Below are 26,260 nucleotides of genomic sequence, written 5' to 3' on the forward strand. Positions count from 1 at the left end.
AAGGAGAAGGAGAAGGAGAAGGAGAAGGAGAAGGAGAAGGAGAAGGAAACAGCAGATCATCATCCAAGACAGCCCTTGGTTCACAGCATATTTCAGTGAGCAGCATTACCTTCAAAGGTAGGCTCAAATTTAGGAAACAATAAAAAGGTTAAAATTTCATATAAAATGAGGTAAACGAATATATGAGAAAAGGGAAAGTTTAAAACTCAAAAGAAAGCATCGATTTGCCAATGACCTTGTCCATCTCTCTATCCCTGGTTACTCCGTTGGTATACTGGCTTGGATCCTGGAAGAGGTACAAGGTGGTTGTTAGCTGCAGCTGTAAAGATTCATTTTTATTTTTACATCACAGAACAACAGGGGATTCAGAGATTTGATTAAACATTATTCTCAGTGTGTCTTTGAAGATGGATTTCGATGAGATGAGCGTTCTGATAATCAAGGAGCAGTGAGCCAAACTGTTCTCCCCTTGTAGGTGAACATTATCTGGTCACCTTAGGCCAGAATAGAAGCAAAGGGTGGGGCTGATATGATGGCTCAGTGGGTACGGACCTTGCAGCCACACCTGAAGAAGCATTGCATTCAATCCTCAGGACTCACATGATAGGAGGAGATATCAGATTTCTGCAAGTTGTCCACTGACCTCTGCATAAGAACTCATATCCATGTTTGTGCATGTAAACAAGGGTAAACATAGGTAAATGAAAGAATGAGTTAACAAAGGATGGAGGAAAGGGTACTTTACTCCTTCTACAGAAATGAAATTGGGGTCTTGGTCTTTTCATCCATCTGCTCTGGTATTAACACCTTTGACTCTCCTGCATCCAGGCTTTTAAATGGGATGGAAAGTATCACCAGCTCTCCTAATCTACAGATGTCTTCCACAATGCCCAGATGTGCACCAAATGGTAGCTGTTCCTTCAGCTTGATGGCAAAAATAAGAAGAAAGGTGCAATCTAATGTTGAAGCCAAGCCTTACCAAGCTGCTCAGGGCTCCATTTAGCCATCATCCCTCAGAGTAAGTGAAAAAGAAATTACAGAAATCACTAAGATGTGAAAGATGTGTCCAGCATAATGTAGAAACTGACCCTAATTTTATCATCATCATCATCATCACCACCACCACCATCACCATCACCATCATCAATTACTTATTGAAAATAATTTTTTTCATACAATATATTCTGTTAGAGTCTCCCTCCCCCAACCCCTCCAGGATAGGTGGCATGGACTCTAAGGTAAAACAAATAAGCTGGATGTTACTAAGCACCTCTTCTCTGTACAGGATATTAATAAAAACAGAAAGAAAGCTGTTGAGACTTTATAAAAAATAATAACAGTATGGTAAGAAAAATGCCATGGACTCAAATGAGAAGCAATGTCTATTTACAGGGTCTGCTTTTCAAAAATCACTCATAGTGTCCTTTAGAGGGTTATGGTTCTCGGAGCCCATAAAAGCTGGCCTTGGTCAGACCTCTTAGCAAACAGTCTCCAACTGTGATTGAGTTTAGTAGCAGCCAAAGATATCCTGAAACAGCTTTTAACAATATGCACATGGTCATCTAGATTGTTTATTATAAATAGAAAGAATTTATGTCTCTCCAGGCCTGGCTTGTTTGGAAAGTAGAGAGCAGCCGGGTGTATTCATTCTCTCTTAGTGACTAAGGGAAAATAAATAGCCGAGAGCCCTCAACCCAGATAGCCTGCTTTGAGAGCAGTGTTCTACACATAACCTCAGTGCTGTCTGCCACTGTGAGGACATTCTCAGCCAAAATGCAAACCAGGAGCATCTTACAGATGCTGTTGGGTACCTTGGGACTCCTGGAGAAGAATGTCCACTCCTCTTAGGTTGTTTATCTATGTTATTCTTTTTATGGATGATAAAAATGTGCTTTGGGATAGGATATTTGAGACCCATGCATCTGCTTTTCCAGTTTATCTCTTGTGATGAAGTACAGACTGTAAAGAAGGATTCCACTGTCTTTCATTCCAAGCGCTGTGCTAGGTCTTTGATAGGCTTTGGATAGGGTAAAGAAAACAGACACCAGGGAAGAATTTGAATTTGGGCCATACCAAGGAAAAACTGAAGTTAGCCAAATCTAGATTTTTAAATTATGGGTGTGTTGTGGCAGGGTGGGGGGTATGCAGCTAACCACGGGTGTTTATGGAGGCCAGAAGAGGGTCTCAGATTCTCTGTAACTGCAGTAACTGGTGGATGTGAGCCACTCAGTATGAGTACTAGAAATTGAACTCAGGTCCTCTGGAAATGTAGAATGCATGCTTTCTTAACCTCTGGGCCATCACTCTCTAGCCCCTCTATTTCAAAAATAAACATTTTGCTCGTCAGTCACTTTCATAGATTCATGACAGCAAGTTGTATTTTGATTATGGATTATGTGATTTTATTGTTAATTTTGATTGATAAACTCTCAAAAACAACGTACTGGGGATACTTCTTTTTGTGTACTGATGGATTCCCCAATATGCAGAGCTTTCTTTTTTCTGTGGCATAAATTGGCAAAGATGACCTGCTCAGAATCAAACAAAGCACAGGCAGGTAACAGGAGTATGTGTGTGTGTGCATGTCATTAGGTGGAAGAGAAGGCACTGGGTCTGGAATAGCATACCTTGTAGTCAGATAGAAATATCTGACTCACTGAGTAGTAGTTGAATTGGGTAACATAGATCAGATTGTGAAGCCAGTCTATAGAGTGTAGGCTTTAATACAGATATGTAAGAATAAATGCAAACCACCAATGGTCCCAAGGAGGAAGAGTCTTTGAGATGAGAGGAAACAGTGTGGAAAGGGTCTGAGATTTGGAATACTTTCTAAGAAGGACTTTCTGAATAGGATTGTAATGACTGAGGGAAAAAGTCAGCATCGGACAAATGGGATCTCTTGAAATCAAAAGCAAAAGGAGCTTTCAATCAAATGAAGAGGCAGCCTACAGAATGGGGGAAAGCCTTTACCAGCTAGGTACCTGACAGATGCTTCCTACCAAGACTATACAACGAATGTAAGAAACTAAACATCAAGAAGACAAATGACCTGATCAAACCAACAACACCCACATGGGCTATGAACCTGAACACAGCATTCTCAAAAGAAGAATTTATGAAAATGGATAATAAACATCTTTAAAGTGTTCCATATCATTAGCCACTAGGAAAATGAAAATTAAGACTACTTTGAGATTTCACCTTGCCCCAGCCACAATGGCTGTCATCAAGAAATCACATTACAACAGCGTTAGCTAGGATGTGAGGAAAGAAAAATGCTAACCCACTGTTCGTAGGTGTGTAAATGGATGTAGATGCTTTGGAAATCAGTGAAAGTTTCTAAAGAGCTAAAAGTAGAACTATGATGGACTCAGCTATACCTCTCCTAAGTACATGCCCAAAGCACTCCATACTCTCCTAGAGGGGAATTTGCACATTTGTGTGTATTGCGACACTATTGATGTTAGATAGGAAAAATTAGCAAAGACGTCAGAGTTCATGACTGGAGAAGTCAATGGCCCTAAGTCAGAACCTATTGTTGCTATTTTGTTAGTGGTTATGTTGTCAAAATGCCTTCTAATAATTTTGTTTATATCCGTAGAAAACCTTGATCAGAGACACTTATTTTGCAGGGATCAGTTAATGCATTCATTGATAAGTAGCCCAGCTCTGAGGATAAGTGAGTCGAGTTCTCAGCCTTCACTGAGACATCCCCACCAACCCCTGTCTCCTAAGCATATGTCCTGTACATTGTAGAAAGTGAGGCAAGAAGAGTACAAGAGTCAGAGGGTGGGAAGAAGTGCTAGGAAATACTATGTTCTAGACATGGTATGACCACTGCACTCATGAAATCACAACAGCTCTGCACAAGGCCTGTACAAGATCAAGCTAATCAGCATTCCACCATGGATGAGGAACGGGCTTACAAGGCTCCACTTGTAGCTATGGAGCTATTATTGGCAGTTGATTACTGGAAGAAGGTGGATCATTTTTCTTTGGGAGTGTAGCAAGTGATAGATTTCCCATGTTTCAATGGATGGCCTCACAACTATGTACATATGGGCAGACTCAATGTCACACACACACACACACACACACACACGGGACATGAAGTAGGTAGAAGAAATGGATATTCTTGAGGAGTAGTCTAGAGATAGCTAGAGTGGAGGAGTAGAGAGTAGATATGATGAAAATACAAATACAGTATATATATATTTCTTGAAAAAAATAAAATGTACTTTTTAAATATGAAGTTTTATTTGAGAACCTTATACATTAAGAATATAATATATTCTTGATCAAGTCAACTTCAATGCCTTCCCTCCAATTCTTCTCATACTCTCCACTATTATTTCCTTCAGCCCTCATATGGTCTCTTTAAAAAAAGAAAAAAGAAAAACCCTATCAAGTCCACTTACTTTGCCAGTATGTGCACAAGTGTAGGGCCATCTACTGGAGCTTAGGTAGCTCATCCCTGAAGAGAACTGGACTCTCTCTCTTCCATAAGTTATCAACTGCCAATCTCTCCCCAGCTGGAGTGGGAAGGTGGGACTTTGTGGTCCCCTTCCCTGACCATGTTGAGATTTTATCTGCAGTGACCTTGTGCATGTCTTGTATATGTATCTGCAGACACTGGGAGTTTTTATGTGCAGTGGCTCTCTTGTTTCTGAATACACTGTCTTGTAGTTGTCCACCAACTCTTGCTCTTAGAATTGTTATCCCCCTGTTCCCATGATCCTCCCTGAGCCTTGAGAGGAGAGGATGTGGCATAGATGTCTCTTTTGGGAATGAGTACCCCATGGTTGCTTATTATCTGCTCACTGACCAAAACTTTTAAAGACTTATGAGGTCTATAATGAGAAATGACCAAGCTTTTAGTCATAATTGTCAGTAACATGAAATGCTTTCAAAACACCAAACAAGAATGACTGCTTATGACTTTAAAGGGGCTATGGGTGGACAGAAATACACATTTTTCAGCAGATATCCATAAATTTAGAGTTAATGCCAATGGTGGAATTTGGATATTATGGTATAGGTATTCTAAGAAGTTATTTCAACTTGGATATATTCTTTGAAATTTTTTTTGAAATATCTAGATCTTTAGCTTAAAAGGGACAGATCCCACACATGGATGATAAATACTCATATCATCAAAAGGATGAGATCTGAGACATGTAGCACATAGAACATGGCAGATGGACAATCAAGAAGTATGAGGTTAAGTTTATAAAATCAATGTTATGAATCCGTTAAGTTCATGCTGTGAGATATGAGATGTATAAACACAATCGAATGACACTTGTGGGGTGTAATGGAGATAATTTTCAAAGGAGAAATGCATAAGATGTTAGCATAACCTTTTCTCATCTACATTTTATAGCTGAATGTCTCAAACTTTAAAACATATCATGAGCTTTTACTGAGGTAAAATTCAAGTAACATAAAATGCACCATTTTAAGCACTTTATTGAATTAGGTACTCTTCAGAACTCATAATGCTAACCAACCCCTCATCCCATATAATTCCAGAATATTCTTATCTCTGTAGAAGGAAGCTTTGTCCTCATTAGTAAGCTGTTTTCTGCTACTTCACCCCCAATCAGGCAGTAATATACTTTCTGTCTTCACAGATTCACCTCTTCTGGTCACTGTAGACAAACATGAAATGTATGATCTTTAACTGCCTAATTTAGTCTGATTTTGTTACTAATGAATTTCAGGAATATCTCTATCTGAAAGGACTTCTGATGCCCACATGTATGCTGGTCATGTAATAGCAGAGGAGAGGCTGCTGCTCAATGCACCTGGAACAACATTGGAAGGTTTATGAGTACTTTTATATCACTCATGCTTTATTCTCTGAGACAATATCATTGACATCATTGAATAAGAAGCAGAAACTGTGAAAATTACATAATTGGGAAAAAGTAGATAATAACATGACCAGAGGTAGAACCAGGTGAGAGCACTACCCTGGCATGGAGTAAGCCCTGGGTTCAATCCCCAGCCTTTCAGAAAGAGTCAAGAGAGTAATACTAGCAATGTGGCATGTAGTCTAATATTTTGAGATACTCCAGAAAAGGTCAAGTAGATTCCAGACATTTTTCAGTACTGGAATTTAATGTCAAACATCATCCATATCTTTCCATGAAGGAGGAATGTCAGTTTTCCTACCAAGTTCAGAGAAGCCTCGTGACATGGCCTTTCCCCCTCTTTTAAAGGCAAATGTATGCCCCAATTTGGTTTCTGTCACAGTAATAAAATACCATGACCATGGCATGGGGAGGAAGAAGCTCATTTTGGCTTACCTGTTCTAATCACAGGCCATCATGAAGGAACTTGATGCCAAGGACCAGCCTTGGCTTGGAGATGAGTTCTGAGAGAGGAGTGTTTGAGAGAGGCAAAACAAATGACTAAAAGTCAAATTGTGCATTGACTGGTGACCTGTGCTCTGCTTGAGACAGCCTTCCAGATTGCTCTCTGTATCTGTTCTGCTTGGGGCAGCTTTCTCTTACTATTGTAAAAATTGTGTAGATAGCTCATCTCTTACAGATAAAAAGATTTATTTTACATATCAATTCAGTCATTACAACAAGCTCCTTTTTTATTATCTGATGAATTACCACCTCAAGTCCATAGCCCCTTGATTCTTAGGAAGAGACAGCAAGCACAAGCATGGACAATAATATAGTTGGTGGGACCCCATCCTGGAATTACCATTTCTACCATGCCTGGACCTAAATTTGCTCTGTCCCAGGCTGACCTTCAACTCAGGAATCTGCCTGCATTTGTATCTGCCTGTCTTTGTATCTTTCTGACAAGTTGACTCATAGTGCAGCTGTCTCTGTTCCTTTAGATCTATGAAGCTTTTTATACAATTCATATTACATCCTTATATTTTACATAGTTGAGAAATCATATATTTTCAAACTCACGTTTTAGAGTTCCTTCCCACAGCCTTAATGGCTGTCCTGAAGGTAACAGCATTCTACCATTTTGCTGAGACATAGATACACCTTAGCCTCCCAGACTTGAGCTGTCTCTAATTATCATGGAGTCATTAACCTTGGCAGAGAGGGCACTCTTTGAAGGAAGCACTTGAAAATATGTACACTTTTATACAAACAAGCCTTACTCGCACAGTAACCACCAACACTTGCTAAGGCCCATGCCCTGTTGACTTGGTTCCAAGTACAGGAACCATGTCATTCCATTCCTTACACATGGCCAAGCAGGACCTAGCAACTTAGGTCAGGAACTCAAGCCACAACTAGGAGGCAGGAACTGAAGCAGAGATGATGAAGGCAGCCTGCTTGCTGGCTTGCTGTCTGAGGCTTGCTCAACTTGCTTTTTATGTGCCCTAGGACCAGAGCCTACAATGAGCTGAACCCTTCTACTCTAACTATTGAGTTAGACAATACCCCATGACTTGTCCAGGGGCCAATCTGAGGATACACTTTCTACAATGAGGCTCTCTTTTTCCTAGATGACTCCAGATAGACAAAAATCTGTCACCATTAATAACTGTTATCTGATGAAAGTTATTGCTGTTTCCCTATTGTGTTTTATAAGTTAAGGGTTAATGAGCCAGTAGACAGTACGTGTAATCACTAGGCACACAGCCTCCTTTTTGTGTGTTTCTCATTTATCTGGCATGGTCAAAAGCCACCCACGACTAGCTGCCAACTGACCTGTTGTTATTCAGTCCTTTGAGATTACAGAAAATATTGTTGAACATGTCCAACATGGGAAGACCTATAGTCCTGGGAGCCTATTTTATGTGACCATCAGCTGTTTTGAAGACTACAACATTATTATATGTAAATTCTTTTGTCACAGCAACTAGAGTAACATTGCTATGAATAATTAGGCTTAGTTCTATATTTGTTGTAAGCTTTTGTTTCATTGTTCAATGGTTCTTTATAAGAACTCACACCACAACAAAATATCCTCATTTTGCAGATTTTCTGGTTAGGAATATATATATAATATAATATAATATAATATAATATAATATAATATAATATATAATTATATATACATATATATATATAATTTTAAGATTTTTGATTCGTGTGTGTGTCAGTGTATATGCTACTTGAATACAGTACTTGCAGAACCCCAAAAAGTGTTGGACCCACTAGGGCTAGATTACCCACATTTGTGAACCACCCAACATGTGTGCTAGGAACAAAACGTGGATCCTCTTTGGGAACAGGAAGCAATTTTAATCAGTAAGTCATCTCTTTAGTTCCATATACTATCTAGATTTCCAGTCATAATAAACAATCATATTCAACACAGTAAACCATTTAGAGTCTTATAAATCAGATATTGGGATCTGAAGGTAGACTTTATTGTCTTCTGTTCTTCACAGAGTAAACAAATAGGTGAACAAACTTTTTTCCAAGTCTCAGTAATTGTGCTTCAGCAGAGCAAAACCAATTTAGAATCCCAAATCCTGACCCCTAAGACATTTAGTGGCTTATTTCATCTCCTCAGTGCCTGGTTGTCCTCTAGCATTACATGAACTTTCAATTTAAGTCAACAGGGTAAACTTGAAAGAAAAAGAAAAGTTCAATATATTTTGTAAACAAATTCAAGAGTTACAGAGAAATACATTTTTAGAAAGGAAAGCTAAAGAGATGGCCCAAGGGTTAAGGGAGCTTGCTGCTGTTCTAAACCACCTGAGTTCAACTCTCGGCACCCATCTTTCTAGCTCTAGATGACCTAAGGCCCATCCCTTGGCCTCTGTGAATACCTGTACACATGCATGTGCATGCATGCACATACACTCAAGTGTAAAACACACAAATAGAAGTGAGAGAATTCTGCTTGATGCCTCAGTCTCTTGATCAATGAAATGTACCCATAACAGCTGTCAATTTGACCCAGTTTAGAATCACTGGGCAGACATTCTCAAAGAGGGATCATCTAATAACATTGTCCTGTGGCCGTGTTTCTGGGGGATTGCTTTGATTAATTTAACTGAGGTGGGAAAGCTCACCCACAGTGCACAACACTGTAAAGAAAGCTAGCTGCACACCAGGAATCTGTACTAATTCATTTCTTTCTGCTCTCGACTATGGACATGACTAACTGCTTCAAGTTCCTGTGGACTTCTCCAGCATGATGGGCTGTAACCTGGAACTGCAAGCTAACTTAAACCCTTTCTTTCTCCCGTGAGTTGCCTTTCATTGGGGTATTTTAGCTCTGTAGTGTAACCATAGCAACTCCATCTTGACTTGTCTGTCTGGTGCCATTAGAAAGAACACTTTTCAACAAATAGAAGATCTGCCATTCTCATGGTAGGTTAAAGCTGTAGATAGTTTTCTAACTTTGTTCTCTTACTTCCTAGGTTATATCCTCTCCCTACAAAAAGAAGAGAAGGCCAAGAGATTGCTCAGTTGGGAAAGTGCATGGCATGTAAGCTTGAGGACATGAGTTTGGATCCCCAGAATTCAAATAAAAATCCAATTAAAAATAAAAAAGAATGGTGTCTCAGGGGAGGCAGAAATAGGAGGATCCTCGAAGCTCCCTGGCCAGCTGTCCTAATTAAATTTCACCAGCTCAGATTTGGAAAGAGACCTTGTCTAAATAAATGAAGGTTGAGAGCAACTGAGGAAACACCCTATATAGACTGAGGCCTTCCCCCAAACAGGCACACACATGTATACACTCATGTACAAATACACACACACACATGCATCCACACACACATATGATACATGTACACATACATGCACACACAGTTATGCACATGTGTGCACATACATCCACATATACATATGCACACACATATATAACACCTCACACATTCCTAACACCACACACATACACACACAGTTGGAAAACATGAGGCTTCACAAGTATCAGGAATTCTGTAAGTGAAGGTGCGTCTGCTTGTTTGCTGGCTCTTATTATCCCTGTTTTTTCTTTAGAGTCTCGCTTCTGCTTTCTTACTGATTACATGAAACATGTAAATTTATGTTGATTTCCCCATTCACAATAAATGGAAACCTGTCAATTATTAGACTAACTTCAGTAAAATTCTTATTTTTCTTCTTTTCTTTTGATCAGCAAAATCCATATTAATTTCAAGTTTTTCTGGGCCCCCCTCCTTGTCACCAAACTTTCTACCAGCTGTGTTGATTAGGAAGTTTTACAGAGAAATCAACAAAATCACCACGAAGCCTGTAGCTGGTCCTGGGGTTCAGTGGAATGCGAGGTCTTCAGAATTCTTGTGTCCCTCCTTTCAATGGCTCAGTGAGACAAAGCAAGCTTGGCAAATTCCTTCCAAAAATAAGGCTGACTCATGGTTTTACCAATTAATTCTTTCTCTTTTCATATGCAACACTTTCAAAAAACCAGTTTAAGCTTCAAAAAAAAAAAGTTCAGGGTTTGTTTCAGAAATAAATGTGGTAGCAGGCCACACACAGGCAGGTCAATATCTTTCACAGAGCTTGCAGTAGTGGCCACATGAAGCATCAGCATGGGTCACTAAAATGTGTCACTGAAATCCTACACCTAGGTATAATGTGGTACCTTGATGGAGAAGGGTGTTCCAGTGGAGCCGGTCTGCAGTTTAAAGGCATTGGCAAACATTTTGCTCTCACATTGCTATCCTTACTGACAACCACAGAATAAGAGAATTTCACTTTGCAAGAAGGCCATTAGTCAAATCTAATTTTTATCTTTTGCAGAGTGAATACATATCACCTTCCCTGTCACTTTATTCTGTTCTCCTCCCAACAAGGTTGAGTCATTTTTACTATGTAAGATCTCCCCATTGCATTTGACTTTCGTGTTAAGTCTGTAAGTTCATACTAAACATTAGAAACTTGGGGACCCTTTTAACTGTTGTTTTACTGAATGACATAGAATGAGCCCAGTTACAACACTGTGAGTGACTGTTTAAACATGATTTTCATTGCTATGATAAAGTCTATGACCAAAAGCAGCTTGGGGAGGAAAGGGTTTACTTGACTTAGGTGTCCCAAACACCCTATCATTAAGGAAAGTCAAGGTAGAAGCCTAAGCAAGGTAGAAACCTGGAGACGAGAACTGAAGTAGAACCCTTATATCAGAGGTTCTCAATCTTCCTAATGTTGTGACCCTTTAATACAGCTCCTCATGTTGAGGTGACCCCCAACACAAACTTATTTCACTATTACTTCGTAACTATAATTTTGCTAATGTTATGAATAGTAATTTAAATATCTGATATGCAGGATATCTGATATTTGACCTCCAAAGGGGTCACACCCCATAGGTTGAGAGTCACTGCTTTAGAAGAACACTGCTTACTGGCTTGCTCTCCATGGCTTGTTCAGCTTGCTTTCTTATACATCCCAGGACAGCCAGCCCAGGGGTGACTCCACCCTCAATGAATTGGGCTTTCTCACATTAAACATTCATTAAAAGAAAAAAAATTCCTCTAACAGACTTACCTACTGGCCAATCTGATGGAGGAATTTAACTGAGGTTTAAATGACTCAAGATTGTGTCAAACTGACAAAGGCTAACCAATACAGTCACATTTTGAAATTGGGAGCTATGGGTATCTGATCTTTGTTGGCTCCTCCAAAATACAGACCAGATGGGAACTGAAAGGTTAGTACTCAGGACTTCCGTTTATCAAACACCCACTGTGATGCTTGGGATGAAAGCTGAGTACAATTTTACCTGTACCAAGACACAGCTGAGACTGAGTACATAAGGCCAAGCCATAAGTCAAAACTTGGTAGTTTAATAACAGCACGTTGTCTGGGAGTTCCCACATACTGGCATAGGTATAGTTCAGCATGGTGAAGCTACCTAAAGACAGAGCCCTGTGTCACCCATCCAGACAGGTGTCTGAGAACAGTGACAGAGCCACTGAAGTGTGACTGAATGCCTCTGATAACTCCTTCTCTAGAGACAAATGACACAGAGGAGCCAGGACACTGTTCTATGATAACTGGGTTCCTGACACTGAGATGCAAGATCATGCAGTGTTTGGTACAATAGGATTTTAATGGTCACTCTGACAGCCAGTTTCCTCCCTGTGAACCATTCTCCAACGTGTATTTGATTGTCTAGAGGCTCCACGGTGTCCTCAAGGACAGGCAGCTCTCCATATGACCCTATGCTCTCTAATGACTGCATGCTTCTACCTATTCCTCTTTCTCTTGCACTATTTGTATTCTAGCACTGTCTCATTTGGGGGAGTTTTCTGGCTCTTTCTGTCTAGAAAACTCTTTGTCTAATTTTTGGTGTGGTAAGCCTTCTATTCCTTTATCATTAAACCATTTAACTCCTGCTCATCAGACATTCACTATAGTGACTGTTGAAATCAGAGTATATAAAGAATAGTGAACTATGAGAACTCACCCAGTGCTGTCCTTAGAACCAGATGCTCACCAAAGTAAAGCATAATTTAACTCTAGTACACATTGAGACAGATGAGGCAAAAAGTCAAAGATTCTATTTTGTTTTTTAATTAATAAGAAAAACCAATGAGATAGTATCACTGATTCTATTAGAAGTTCAAAGACCGAGATGATAAGACAGATAAATGATCCATAGAAAGATATGTAAATGATTGATAGATATAAAGATGACTGACAGATAAATAATTGATAAATGATAGATACATAGATAAAGGGATACAGAGATACATAGATACATAGATGATAGATAGATAGATAGATAGATAGATAGATAGATAGATAGATAGACAGATATGTAGTGGGCAAATAGATCTCAAGAATAAAATTTCAAATAGATAAGTTAATTTTATCCATTTGAAACATACAAGTATGCAATAAGCATACAATTCAGTATACTCTGTAATTAGCTTACATACTCATGATGACCAAAATTATTTATATTATTATATCTTTATTTTCTGTAATTGCAAAACCCATGATATTAATGAAAGGGGCAGTGATCTCCTAAGTGAACTAGACCAGAAGCATAGACATGTAGTTTTCCCTATTTCATTTTTCTTGAAAATTTCTTGACAAAATTTCTTGACAGAGATGGAACATATTGAGAGGACATAGCTATGTGGATTATGTACCCAGAGCTGGATGAGGGCATCTTCACTTGATGCCTGGTGATCATGAGTAGATCATGATCATGTTTCTAGGTCAATAAATGGGTGAAAAATGTGCACCTATCTCACATGTGAAGATGACAAGCATGAGAGAATCTTCTAGGGTGTTTCCTTGTGCGTGTTGGGAGCAGAATGTGGAGAGAAACCATACCCTTCCTCAGCCTTTTCAGTGTTCTGAGTAGAACACTGACAGCTGGATTCTGAGTCAGGTAAAATCCATGAATAATCCTTTCTTCTGACATTACTTCTCCCCAAATGTAGTCCAGAAACAGCAGCAGCTGAAAGACCTGGAAACTTGCTAAAGTGCAAACATTTAGGTACCAACCATGATGTATTCAGAAATTCTGGGAGGACATCTGTACTTCAACCTTGCTGTGTGGTTGTGGTATTGAGATGCTCAGATCCAACCTGCTCTCAACAGTCAGGGATTCTGAAGTGGTTTCCACTCATGACCTCTCCTCTTGGGGAAAACTTTTATTTAAACCTAAATATATAATACAGGTATATAAATAAAACATTTACTGATAATAAATTACAAAAGAAGATATTCTAAAATAATTCTTGGGCTAGACAGATGGGTTCAGGGGTTAAGGATGCTCACTGTTCCTGTAGAGAGCCAGGTTTCAGAATCCAAATGGGGTAACTTATAAAGGTTTGTAACTCTAACTCTTGGAGTCCAATGACCTCAGAGATCTGTAGAGATACATGCTCTCACTTAAGTGCATGCATGCACACATGTGCACACACACAAATGCACACACATACACACACACAATTTTCTTAAAAGTAGGCACACATATAATGTTACCATTTCTTAAAGATGAAAGTAAGTTTGCATGCTAATGAGATGTGTGAGCTTGTTCCTTTACCACAGTACAATCTAGGATGTGCTAATGTGATACCTGCTGAGGAATTGTGCATGCTGTGTGTTCAGAACCACGGTTGTTGTGCTGTGCACTAACAGTGAGAACGTTGGAAACACCTCAGGTTCCCGCAGCATTTGATTTTTAACTAATTGTTGATCATGGTTCGTTCAGAAACCTCTTACTGTTTTCAAGCTCTTTACTACTCTCACGTTCAGCTACCCAACACCTTCTCAGGTGGCACAGTTTAAGAAGACTCATTCTAAAGTGCTGAAGCTACTTTTAAATACTACACAAATAGAAAGGATTGTTTTCTAGGTGATATTTTCTCCAATTTAACTGAGCCATTTCATACAAAGCAAAGGATTCAGCCCTGAACATACTCCACATTACTCAGTGCCTCTGTCAATAAAGTGGCTCCCTTGTCAGGCCAGTTGTCCAGAGCAGCAAGCACAATGGAGCATCCTAGGTAGTCAACAGTTAATAAATATGCCAGAGCAAGGTTTGGGGAAATGGAGGTCAAAAGATATTGCTGTGACATGCTGGCTCTTTGTTGTCATCTTCAAGAGGCTAGCTCCTCCTGGCATAGAGCTTGGCACCACACTATTACATTATGGTAAATTTATCCATTCATTTAACTTGCTTGGGCCACAGATGTTTCCTGGAACATGGTTTTGGATGGGATTAACCTGTGAATCAGGGGCTAGAGTGAAACAAGAGGCCCTCCTCGATATGAGTGAATATTTCACTCTAACCCAGCTATATTCAGCACTTGCCTACAATCCCAGCAGTTAGGATGTGGACAAGTATGTTGAAATTGGTTTTAACGCTTTGGTCCAATCGGGAATCTGCATGATCAAACACTACAGGTCCTTTTCCCTAATTGATTTTTGATCACTCACTAAAGATGCCAGTGGCCATGGCTGGGAAAAGGGAAACAGGGTGAGACCCTTAGAGTTTCAAGGGCTAGGATATGGTGGGGAACAGATGGGGGATGGCCAGGAAGCAGTGGGAAACAGATGATGAGAGCTGCAGGGTATAAAGCCAACCAACCATGTGAGATTGCAGGTAAGTGGCCACTGGCCACCTCCCCGGTCGGGTTCAGGGTAGCAGGTGGAAGATTAGAAGTGCCCAGTCATTGAGTTAGCGAAGGCATTTTAAAAATAAGCTAATGCATGCACACATGTGTGTGTGTGTGTGTGTGTGTGTGTGTGTGTATGGTGTGTGTGTGTGTGTGGTGTGTGTGTGTGTGTGTGGTGTGGTGTGTGTGTGTGTGTATGGTGTGTTTGTGTGTGTGGTGTGTGTGTGTGTGTGTATGGGGTGTGTGTGTGTGGTGTGTGTGTGTGGTGTGTGTGTGTGGTGTGTGGTGTGTGGTGTGTGTGTGTGTGGTATGTGTGTGAGGTGTGTGTGTGTATGTGTTTGGTGTGTGTGTATATATGGTGTGTGTGTGTGTCTTTCATTTTGGGTCCAAAGAGCTGCTGGCCGAGTGGCTGGAAGAGCACTAGAACCCACTGGGAGCATAAGCAGAGTAGCCAAAACTCATGCTACACAAGAATCAGAAGTTCTCATGGTCATTCCCAGCCACATAGTAGGTTCCATATCAGCCTGAGATATGTGAGAACAATTCCCCAAACAAAAACCCAGGAGTTTCCTTTCCAAAAGTAGTCACCTCTCAAAGGATCCTGTTTTCTAAAGAAACAAACAAACAAAAATGATCTAAAAAATAGTTGAAGTTCAACACACACATACAGACATGCATACATACATACACACACACATACCACACTCATACATACACAAACCTCGAGTCCACTCATATACCCCATATTTGATTATCTATTCTTCATAAGCACGTATCTCCTTCATTTCATTGCTAATTGGTAGTTGGAATTGAAGAGAAACTGTATGAGACAATACAGTTGCTACAACACAACCGTGAACACAGAGCAACGTGGTTCTCAGCTGTTCGAAAACTCCACTGTCCCAATTACAGAAAGAGCAAGTAGTTGTGGAGCATTGCTGTTTCAACAACTACTGATTGTAAAACAGCTTTAGGGAGACTGGCTTTCTCTACAAACACACTGGATTTAGCAAAAGCAATTGCAGTGGCAGTCATTTAATCTCTGCATCTAAAGTAGGAAAATAGCATTGAACTTCTGAAAGGAATGTGAAATTACCATGTCTCCTAAGTGTCTGTGAATAAAATAGGTGAGGAGAAGGAGAAATATTCAATTTAACACCAAGAGTAATTTTCACCTTTCCTTCCTTGAAAAAAAAAAAGTACGTGAAATGTCAGGTGTTGTCATGGAAACAGTATAAAAAAAGAAATCTGTTTGTGAATGCTTAGAGAGAGGTACAAAATTGTCAAATGGAGATACTTTCTATTGTCTGTTGCAGGATGCAAAAAAAAAAAAAAACAAAGCCATAATGATTTGCCCATAATCTTCTCTGCAGTAATTCTTAGGCTCCTTCATGTGTGCTCTGTGAGTAACTTCCCAGTCATTTCCTTTCCCTTTCCTTTTCTAAAGCCCACAGGAGGCAGCTTGCCCAGACCACATTTACAGTAGTGCCAGTGCACCAAGTTAAAATTGCAGATTTGAAAACATAAAGATCATTTAAAAGAATTTAACACAAAGCAAGAACCATTCAAGTTTATGTAGCCACGAGGAGTCAGAATTCTTGAAGCAACTCTTACAAGGTAAAGTGCTCATGATCAGGGTAAGGCAAACCTAAGTCTGGGTTCTACATGCCCTACGATGTTAAAACCCCATTATTGCTGCTCATCCCTGTGTCTGTGAGTGTGTGTGTGTGTGTGTGTGTGTGTGTACATGTGTGCATAGATATGTGTGTGTTCTATGAGTGGGTTTGGTATGTGTGTATGTGTATGCTATGTACATGTTTTTACATTTGTATATATGTGCATTCCATGTATGTTTGAGTGGGTATGTGTTCTGAGTGAGTGTGGTATGGTACATATGTATGTGTGCTATGTATATGTTTTTACATTTCTATTTATGTATATTTTGTGTGTGTGTGTGTGTGTGTGTGTGCATGCACACACACAAGAGTTATCATTCTTCTTGGAAATTGATAGTTATTCCTACCAGAAACAGTTTTTTCTCTGACCTTCATGGGTCTCCATAACTGACACAAGTGTCACTAACCAATCTTGAGTTGCACAGAACCATTCAAACTAAAGCCGCTGAGAAGTAAAACTGGAAGAGACTTGAATATCTTTTTTCATGATTGGGAATGTCCACTTGGGGAACTGTTTGCTTAAAGATCCCTTGGTGGTGAGGGGTAGATGGCTGCTGCCCAAACGTTGTGTGATCTTCTTGGAAAGCATGGCCAAAGAGCTGTTCACCCAGGAAAGGGTACTGACAAGAGATCAGAGAAATGATGGAACTAAGTCTAGCATAGAACCAAAGTTTATTGGAGTGACTTACAGAAATCTGAGTGAAGGGTTACTAATGAGAACATGGAGGAGCATTTTTGATAACTTGCAGAAGCTGAGTCATTAGAGTTTCCTGTACAGCCCCCTGAAGAATCCCCTCCCCTCAGCCGTTATTTACTGTTTAACCTCTGGGAGAGGCCCTGAGTCTGATTTCTTAGATGAGCTTCCCAGATCATGGGAGCCTCTACATTCTCCTGGGAGTAGAAAAATGTTTCAATCTAGGAGAAACAACTAGAAACATCTGACTTCTGACTCAAGGCTCCAGGCCTATCCTCTCAAATTCCAGCCAAGAAATGTGAAAATATGGATTGTACTTAATAATATTTAACAAGTTTCTGTGTCTCTGTCTTGTGTGAAGAAAATCTTCTTCAGAGTTGTGTGTAAGGTGAACACATGAAACCATCGCAAGGACCACAGAAGAAGGGGGTAGATGAAGCAGGATCTCAGTTCTGCAACAACTGTATGTCCCCTACAATCACTTACTACACAGCCCACCTTATATTTGCAGAGAAAACCCATGCTCTTCATCAAAATCCCAAGAGGAAACACTTGTGTGGGTGCAGTGAAACCCTTTTGGAATAATTAGTACTGTCATCCCTGTCCTTGCTTGTCTGAGCTATATTTATGGCAACTGTGAAGAACAGTGTTTCAGAGCGAAGGTTTGGCTTCTGTCAGGATACTGTGAAATCAGAAAAGAAAAAAAATAGAAGAAATAACAAGTGATGTCCATCACTAACCATTAGCCAAAACTCATTCAAGGGAGACTCCCATAAGAGGAGAAGACGGTCCAGAAATACTGAGAGCTAAGAGTGTTCTCTTCCATATTTAAATGTATGAATCTTTGCATCTATTCTTAATACATAGACATGGAACACACATTTAACTGAGATGAAAATGACCTTGAAATAGACAAGTCACACAACATAACTGATTGAACGTCTCTCTGTGTAAAGATCCATGTACTGAAACGTGTGTGCTTGTGTGATGGTGTTAGGAGAAGGGACCTTCCTGAAGTGATCAAGTCATGAAGGCAGAGCCCTTTCAAGCGGGATTTGATTATATAGTTCTTACATAGCTCTCTCACTCTTCCCATCTTGTAAGAACAAATATAAGAGGCAGCCTATCAACCAGGAAGGGAAAACCCAGGAACCAGCCCAGCAAGTCTACCCAAAGATTGATCCTGGACTTGCTAGCTCCTGAACTGTAAGGAATACATTTCTGTTAACCCACTGGGCTCTGCTATTGTATATAGGTATAAGGATATATAGTGCTTTTCAGTACCATCACATTCTTGTGTGTGTGTGTAGGATGTATATATTTGTATGGGAGTAGAGGTAGGTGTACATCAGAGTGTGTGCCTATGCATGGACTGATAGGTAGAAGCCAGAGGTTAACCTTGAGTGTCATTTCTCAGACCCACTCACTTTGTATTTTAAAACATAGTCTCTCATTGGGATCTGGGTGCCTAAGAACCTCAGAGATCTGCCTTTCCCTGCATTATCAATACTGGGATTACAGGAATGTGCAACCATGCTCAATTTTTTTATGTGCTTGCTGGGAAGTGAAGTCAGATCCTCGCACTTGCTGAGCAAGCACTTTCCTGACTAAGCCATCTCTCTACCCCTTCACCATCGTGTTTTCGAAAGCACATCTACTGCTCACGAGGGATGGAAACTTCAGTACAACTGAACACACCTGAGAAGAGGGAATTTCAATTGAAGAATTGCTTCAACCAGATTTGCTTGTGTCTATGTCTGGAGGCGGGGGAGCACTTTCTTGATTGTCCACTGATGGAGGAGAGCTCAGCCCACTATAAATAATGCCCTTTCTAAAAAATCTAGACATAAGCCAAAAGAAAGCATAAGCCAAAGAAAGCAAGCCAATAGACAGGGTTCCTCCATGGTCTAGGCTTCAGTTTCTGACCCTAGATTCCTACCTTGAGTTCCAGCCTTGGCTATCATTGATAATGGATAACCTATAAGCCAATATACACTTTCCTCCAAAGGTTGCTTTAAGCTAGTACTTTAGCACAATCACAAAGAAACAGACTCGGCCAGTGCTCCACCCAGATCCCCCTCCGGAGCTGCAGGTGCTCCCCACCGCCAGCTCACCTATAAGCTTTAACTCTATGATTGGTTCCACTTTGGTTTGGGAACTTACCACTTTAGCTCCATAACAATACCTCGGAAAGCCTAAATTGAATGTTTTACAAGCACATTATCTGAAATGATTGTTGGTAGGCCCAAATTACACCCTAGTCCACTGTAGGACGCCTATTATCACCCCCACAATCTCGTTTTCTTTTAAATGCCAATTAGCAACAAGATAAGAATAGTACAGTGGAATTGAGGCAATTACCTAAAATCTCATTTTGCTAAACATGCATGCTTCCTTACAGCCGAGTAAAAGATAATAAATGCTCTCCTGCTTCCCTTCCAGATTTGCCCACTCAGTCCCTTCACTTCCTCAAGGGATTTGGTTAAGATGGCTGTGTAATGGCTTACCCCTGGGCCTCACTCATGCTGAGCACATGGTGAGCACTTAGCTAAGTCCAAGTCTCTTCCTTTAGTGTTAGACAAGAGAAAAACGAGATGAACAAAATCATAGACTACAGAATTCCTCAAAGATGGAGGGAAATGGCCATTGTTTTCTGAAGACAGTTCCCAGGGACTTCAGAATCCCCTTGGGAGGCTTTGGACAGAGGTGTCAAATATTGGAGATATATTTAAACTATTCAAGACAAGCTATATGCAAAATGACCAATATTACCTGACATAAAATCTATTCCAACTTTCTCCTCCCATTTGAATCCCTTCACACATACTCTTTCTTAATGGTTGGCACTCGTCCTAATGTTACATACTCTATAGGGTTCTTCTAAATGTTCTACAAGCTTGATCCCTAGCCCGTGCATAAGAAGAGACATTGGTGAAAACAGATAATCATTCACCACTTGGAAGCTCAGTTCATATCTACTTGTCTCTGTATTGAAAGAGGACTATTATTTGTAAACAGCTGCCTAGACGTTCTGTGCCTCTAGTGGGGCCTGCCTATTCCTTATGGCATCTCTGTATGTTGTTAGGAAACTGAAGGATCAGCAATTTCAATTTCTTTTGGACAGGATGGGTTTCCAGGTGAAGCCCTGGTTGATCCCTCCCCACATGGACTTCTGTATCACCAAGCTGAGGGTCAAATGCTGTGGCAGACCTGGAAATATTTCTTCACTTATTTATACACCATAGTGGTTTGGCGATGAAATGATCCCCACAGGCTCACATGTTGTAAGAATACTTGGTTCCTATCTGGCAATACTCTTTGGAAAGGTTATGGAACCTGTAGATGGTAGAGTCTTGCTAAAGGAACTACATCACTATGAACAGATTTTAAAGTTTTGTAGCCTGCTCCCACTTCCTGTTCCTGCTTCTTGAGTATATAGGCAATGTGATCAGCCAGCTTTGTGCACCTCTTACAATGATGGACTCTCACCCTCTAAAACTGAAAGCCAAAATAAGCCCCTGTCCTTTAAATTCTTCTTGCCAGGGTATTTTTATCATGACAACAGAACATAAACTAATACTAAATCTTGTACGCTAAGGTGACAGTATATAGAAGTACATATCCAAAACCATTATACCCCAAAATGTCTGAAATAAATTTTTGCTAGGAATATGATCAGAATTAATACCCAATGTAACCTTTTATCCAATTTTTATCACCATTTTTATTACCTAATACTGGTGGAAGATTTGGTTTTTCTTCTGTTCTGAACTTATTTAAATAGGCATTGGAGTATGCTTTTGTTTCTTTTTATTTCATTTTGATTTTCTTTCAGTTGTTCTTAACCTGAAGAAATGCACTGTTTCCACACTTGGGAAATTTCAAGGCTTCTTTGAATGACTCCCCTGTCCTTTTATCCCTCTGCCAACTAGTTGAACTCTGATTGTGTGGAAGTGGAAACACTCAGCCCATGTTTCATGCTTTACATCTTTTTCTTATTGTTATTGTGTATTTCTTGTATTCCATCCCACTCAATACTTCTTTTGGCTGCATAATCTAAATTTATAATCTTTTCTTTCATACTGTGACAATTCTATTAAATTATTATGTCTTTTACTACACCAATTTCAACAGGATCATAATATTTTATAATAACATCCATATTGTTACCGATGATGTCTTCTCTTTTATCAATCCAAGAATGTGTCTATAATCAATTGAATTTCTATTAACTGATAGTTTATGGAAAGGTAAATAAATAATCTTTATTTTTAATTTAAATTTAATAGAGTTTGACATCCTCCAATCTCGAGTCAGTCTTGATTATGACATTTTCTTGTTATGCTAATGAATGACTATAATCCCAGAACTAGGGAGGTGGAAGCAGGAGAATCAGAAATTCTTGGTCATCCTTAGCCATTGTGAGTCTGAAGCCATTCTGGGCTATATGAGACCTGTCTTAAAAGATAAAAATTGAAAATAAAAGACATGAGATTTCTGGGGTTTGTTTATGTGGATTCTGTGTTTATTTTCTGTAGTTTTCCATTTCCCATGGGTAGAATTTTCCAGAACCCTGTGAGTGTAATTAGGTCATGGAATCTCATAGACCAGAGCAGAGCATAGCCCCCTCTGCAGAAGTATCCTGTTGCACCAGCTCTGTGGCTCCTGTTGCCCAGGAGACTCTCATCTGGTCTCCAGGTAACCTTGTTGTGTTTTGCAAAAGGGAATCATTTTTCCTTCTCCACTGCCTGTTAGACAGGCATTCAGACTAGTGAGTTCTTAAATAAGCTGCACCATTGGATAAGGATAGAATTGTGACTGAACCAGAGCACAGGCCAAGGTGAAAAGACAACCTTCATCCCCCTATCACCCCATCCCCCCCATTACTCCCATCATCCCATCGCCCCATCCCCCATCACCACATCACCCCATCAACCCTTCATCCCCATGCCACCATCATTCCATCACCACTATTACCTCAGAGGTGAAAAGACAAACCCCATAATCCCCGAGAAGCAGGATCTTTTTTCAAGATCTCTGTTCATGGGCATTGTGAAATAATGGGGCGGGGGGTTGTCCTTTTGCCGACAAAAATGTATGAGAGCAACTGTTTTTCAGACCCTAGGCTCCAGGCAAACAAGAAATCCTTGAGATGTGGACAACTGTGCTGAGCTCTTGTGTTGTCCACTCTGCAGCTTCAAAAGAATTTCATGACTACAGCACAGAGGTAGAATCAAGATAGGGTCTCCTGGACTTGTAGTGTGAGGATCTCCCTTCACAAGGACAGCCCCAAAGAGGAGAGCCCAGCACACGGGGAAGAACTATTGGTCCACCAGTCAGGAAAAAGACCACTACCACAATTAAATCCAAATTTGATGAAAATTCTAATTCAATACTGACCAGGTTGATGAACTCTGGTCAGATCCATCTCTGGGTTCCCAGAAAATTGCCTCAAGTCGTGATTGGTAGGGACAAAAAAGGCAAAACCCACAATTCACTACATTTCTTATCAGGTCTAGTTAGGGGCATCCTGACATATTTTTTGCTTATTTGCCTCCCATCTATATCCAGTTTGGGCAAACACATGTCCTGATACATTTGCTGTTCACATACCTCCCACCCATATGTGATCCAGCACATCCCATGCAGATGGGTCAAACATCATAGGACAAACCAGAACTACTCTTAATTGAAATCAGAACTCTTAACCTTCAAGGTATGTTTTACATGTTTTGGTTTCAAAGTGCCTGCAAGGATTTAGAGAGAAAGAATGCAAAGATGTACCTTAAAGTGGAAAAAAAATCATGTGCCATATATCTAAGGATCCATAGCCATGATCTGTACAAAGCTCTCAAAACTCAAAAACAGGACAAAATAAAGCTAAACACCAATTAAAAACTGACAAAATGGAACCCTGGCATAAGAATATGTATCAGTCATCCCAGCCCTGTTCAAAGCCACCCTAATCTACATTGTGAGCTCAAGGATGGACTCAACTATGAGGCAAAACCTTGTCTCAATAAAGTAAATAGCAAAAGTTCTCGAAAAGATTCATAGATAATAAATATGCACCTGAAAATATATTCAACACTACTAATCAGGAAAAGGAAAACTAAAATCTAAAGCAATGAGCATTGCATGCCAGTTAGAATGGCAGAATAAAACAAACATGCCAAGTGTCCATGAAACAACAGAGGCATCAAGGGGCCAGTTTCATTTTCTGTGATAAACTGCCCTGACAAAGGCAGTGTAAGCGAGGAAGGGGTCAGTCTGACTTAAAGTTCCAGTCACAATAATCACACAGGGAGGACAAAGTGGAGGAATCTGAAGCATCTGGTCCAAGCTGGTCATGTTACATCCACAGTCAAGAGGAGAACCAATGAGTAAATGGATGAGTGACTTGTTCCCTCTCTTCTTTCCACCCTGTCTGGACCCATGCCCATGAAATGCTGGCACCTACATACAAGGTGGGTCTTCCCAGAACAGTTAACTCAAGTTAAGAAAATACTTCAAAAACACACCCACAGGCCAACCCAAGTCATATAGTTTCTCACTGATGCCCTTGCCAGATGATTTGAGATTGTGTCAACTTGACAGTTAAAGCCAATCACTATATAAGGCTCTTCTACAGTCCTTCTAGAGGGCAATCTAAAATTAAACTTTCTTTAAAAAGAGACCTGAATATATGATATATATATACTCTTCTGACTACTTAACAAGCATGCACCCACTCAACATGAAAGCATGTGTGCACACAAGCACTTACACACATACGCACAGTGGAGTTTTATTTGCCATAGTCCCAAAATGGAAGAAATTCTAATGTCAACCAACTGGTATGTGTATTAACAAATATAAGACAGCCTACAATTAAATATCACTCATCAGGTGAAAATGAATTGCTCTACTAGGAATGGTAGCACATTCCCGGAATACCAGAATTCGGGAAGAGAAGGAATGAGGATCACAGTTCAAGTCTAACCACGGATATAATACTTGTTCATACAAAACAAAAAAGAGACTAGAGCAGTAACTCAGTTGGAAAGTTGCCTCTCAAACATGAAGAACTCATTTCAACCTGCAGAACTCATGGGAAAGAAGCCATCCATGGTGGCTTGTACTCGTAACCCCAGCACAAAGAGATGGATATAGATAGGTCCCAATAAGCTACTAATCTAGTCTATTTGACAAGTACCAGGTCACTGATACAAAATGAGAGAACTTGTCCTAAAAAAGGGAGAAAAACAACAAGAAAAAAAAAAGAACATAAGGGAGGGGGGGGGGGGAGGGAGGGAGGGAGGGAGGGAGGGAGGGAGGGAGGGAAGGAAGGAAGGCAGACAGACAAAAAGACAAGCTGGACAGCATCTGTGGAACAACACCCAAAGATATTCTAGATTCCATGTGACCCTAGACACAGACACGCACGACCACATGTCTGTGGTCAGCATGCACAAGCACGTACACACACATATGTGTACACAAAAAAAAATCACTAAAAAGAACTTTTAATGTATGTAAGAACTTGTGTGAACACCAAAATAATTTTTGCACTAAGCCAAAACATCAAATTATTGAATTGTAAAATTCTAAAAATGTCAATCTGATGTACAGCAATAGCAATGCTAAAGGGGCCTGTGTTAGCTGGAGGCCAGAGCTGCATGGCGGCAAGGTGAGGAGAAAAAGACTGCAAAAGATGTGAGGACGCTTTGGACGGTGTTGGCTTCATGGCTGCACTCCTATTCAAAACTGACACATTCTAACTTAAAATATACAGTTTACAGTATGTCATTGATACCTGAATATAGCTCTCTCTGTGTTAAAGGGGGACAGAGGGATGCATTGTTGAATGTCCACACCCAACAGTGACAGTTTCCGTACATTTGGTTTATGTCGCGTTGGAGATCAAATTCAGGGTTTCTTACATTATAAGCATTTAAACTGTTAAGATTTCTGTAAAGTATACCCAGTTCTTTTCCAGTGTGACGCTTCCTGTGCTAGTCAATAAAGACAGAGCAAAAGCCCTTCGTTAGACACGCTCAAATGCCCATCAGTTGTAAGTAGACACATGACAGGCAGACTGCAGATAAGCCAGATACTGAACATGACAGCAGCTGAAAAACACGGAGAGAAGTGGAGAGTCACGCATGGACACTTGGGCTCATCCTTGGTCAAACTCATCTGAGGGAAAATGCTGTCTTCTTTCCTTAATGTGGCACAAACACATTCTGGCACTTCTGAAGCTATAGTGTCTAACCAATAGAAACGATTTTGTTAAAGTCACTGTGTTTGGCATCTATTCCTAAATGAACTGACTATGCAGAGTTGAGCAGAGTGATGTGTCCTTAAAATCAGAAATAAATGCATACAAATTTAAAACAAAACTATGTTTAGGTGAACTGCTAGTGTCATGATTAAAATTGTGGGATTCTTTCTGCCTGATTTGCTCCCATCACTCAAAGTCTAAATTTTCATTCCATTAGTAGCCCTGCCTCCCCCAAAACTCCACTACCAGTGAGCCCCTGGATGTCACCAAACATTTTGGCACTAGCAGGAAATCTCTTTATGAGCCACCATGTGGGTGCTGGGAATTGAACTCGGGACCTCTGAAAGAGCAGTCAGTGCTCTTAACCACTGAGCCATCTCTCCAGCCCCAGAAAATCCCTTTATTATGCATACCAGTGCTCCCTAAGCATTCTTCCCTTTCTGCCCCCAATGTCTACATAGAGTTCGGCGTATCACACAGGGTGGGCCCCTCTGAAATGAACTCATGCTTACTTTCACTTTCCCATAGCATAACATATACATCATTTAGCGCGTACTTTAAATGTCTAGATTGGCTAAGAT

Source organism: Grammomys surdaster, unplaced genomic scaffold, assembly GCF_004785775.1.
Source record: "Grammomys surdaster isolate TR1022 unplaced genomic scaffold, NIH_TR_1.0 125606, whole genome shotgun sequence".
In the NCBI taxonomy this organism is placed as follows: domain Eukaryota; kingdom Metazoa; phylum Chordata; class Mammalia; order Rodentia; family Muridae; genus Grammomys; species Grammomys surdaster.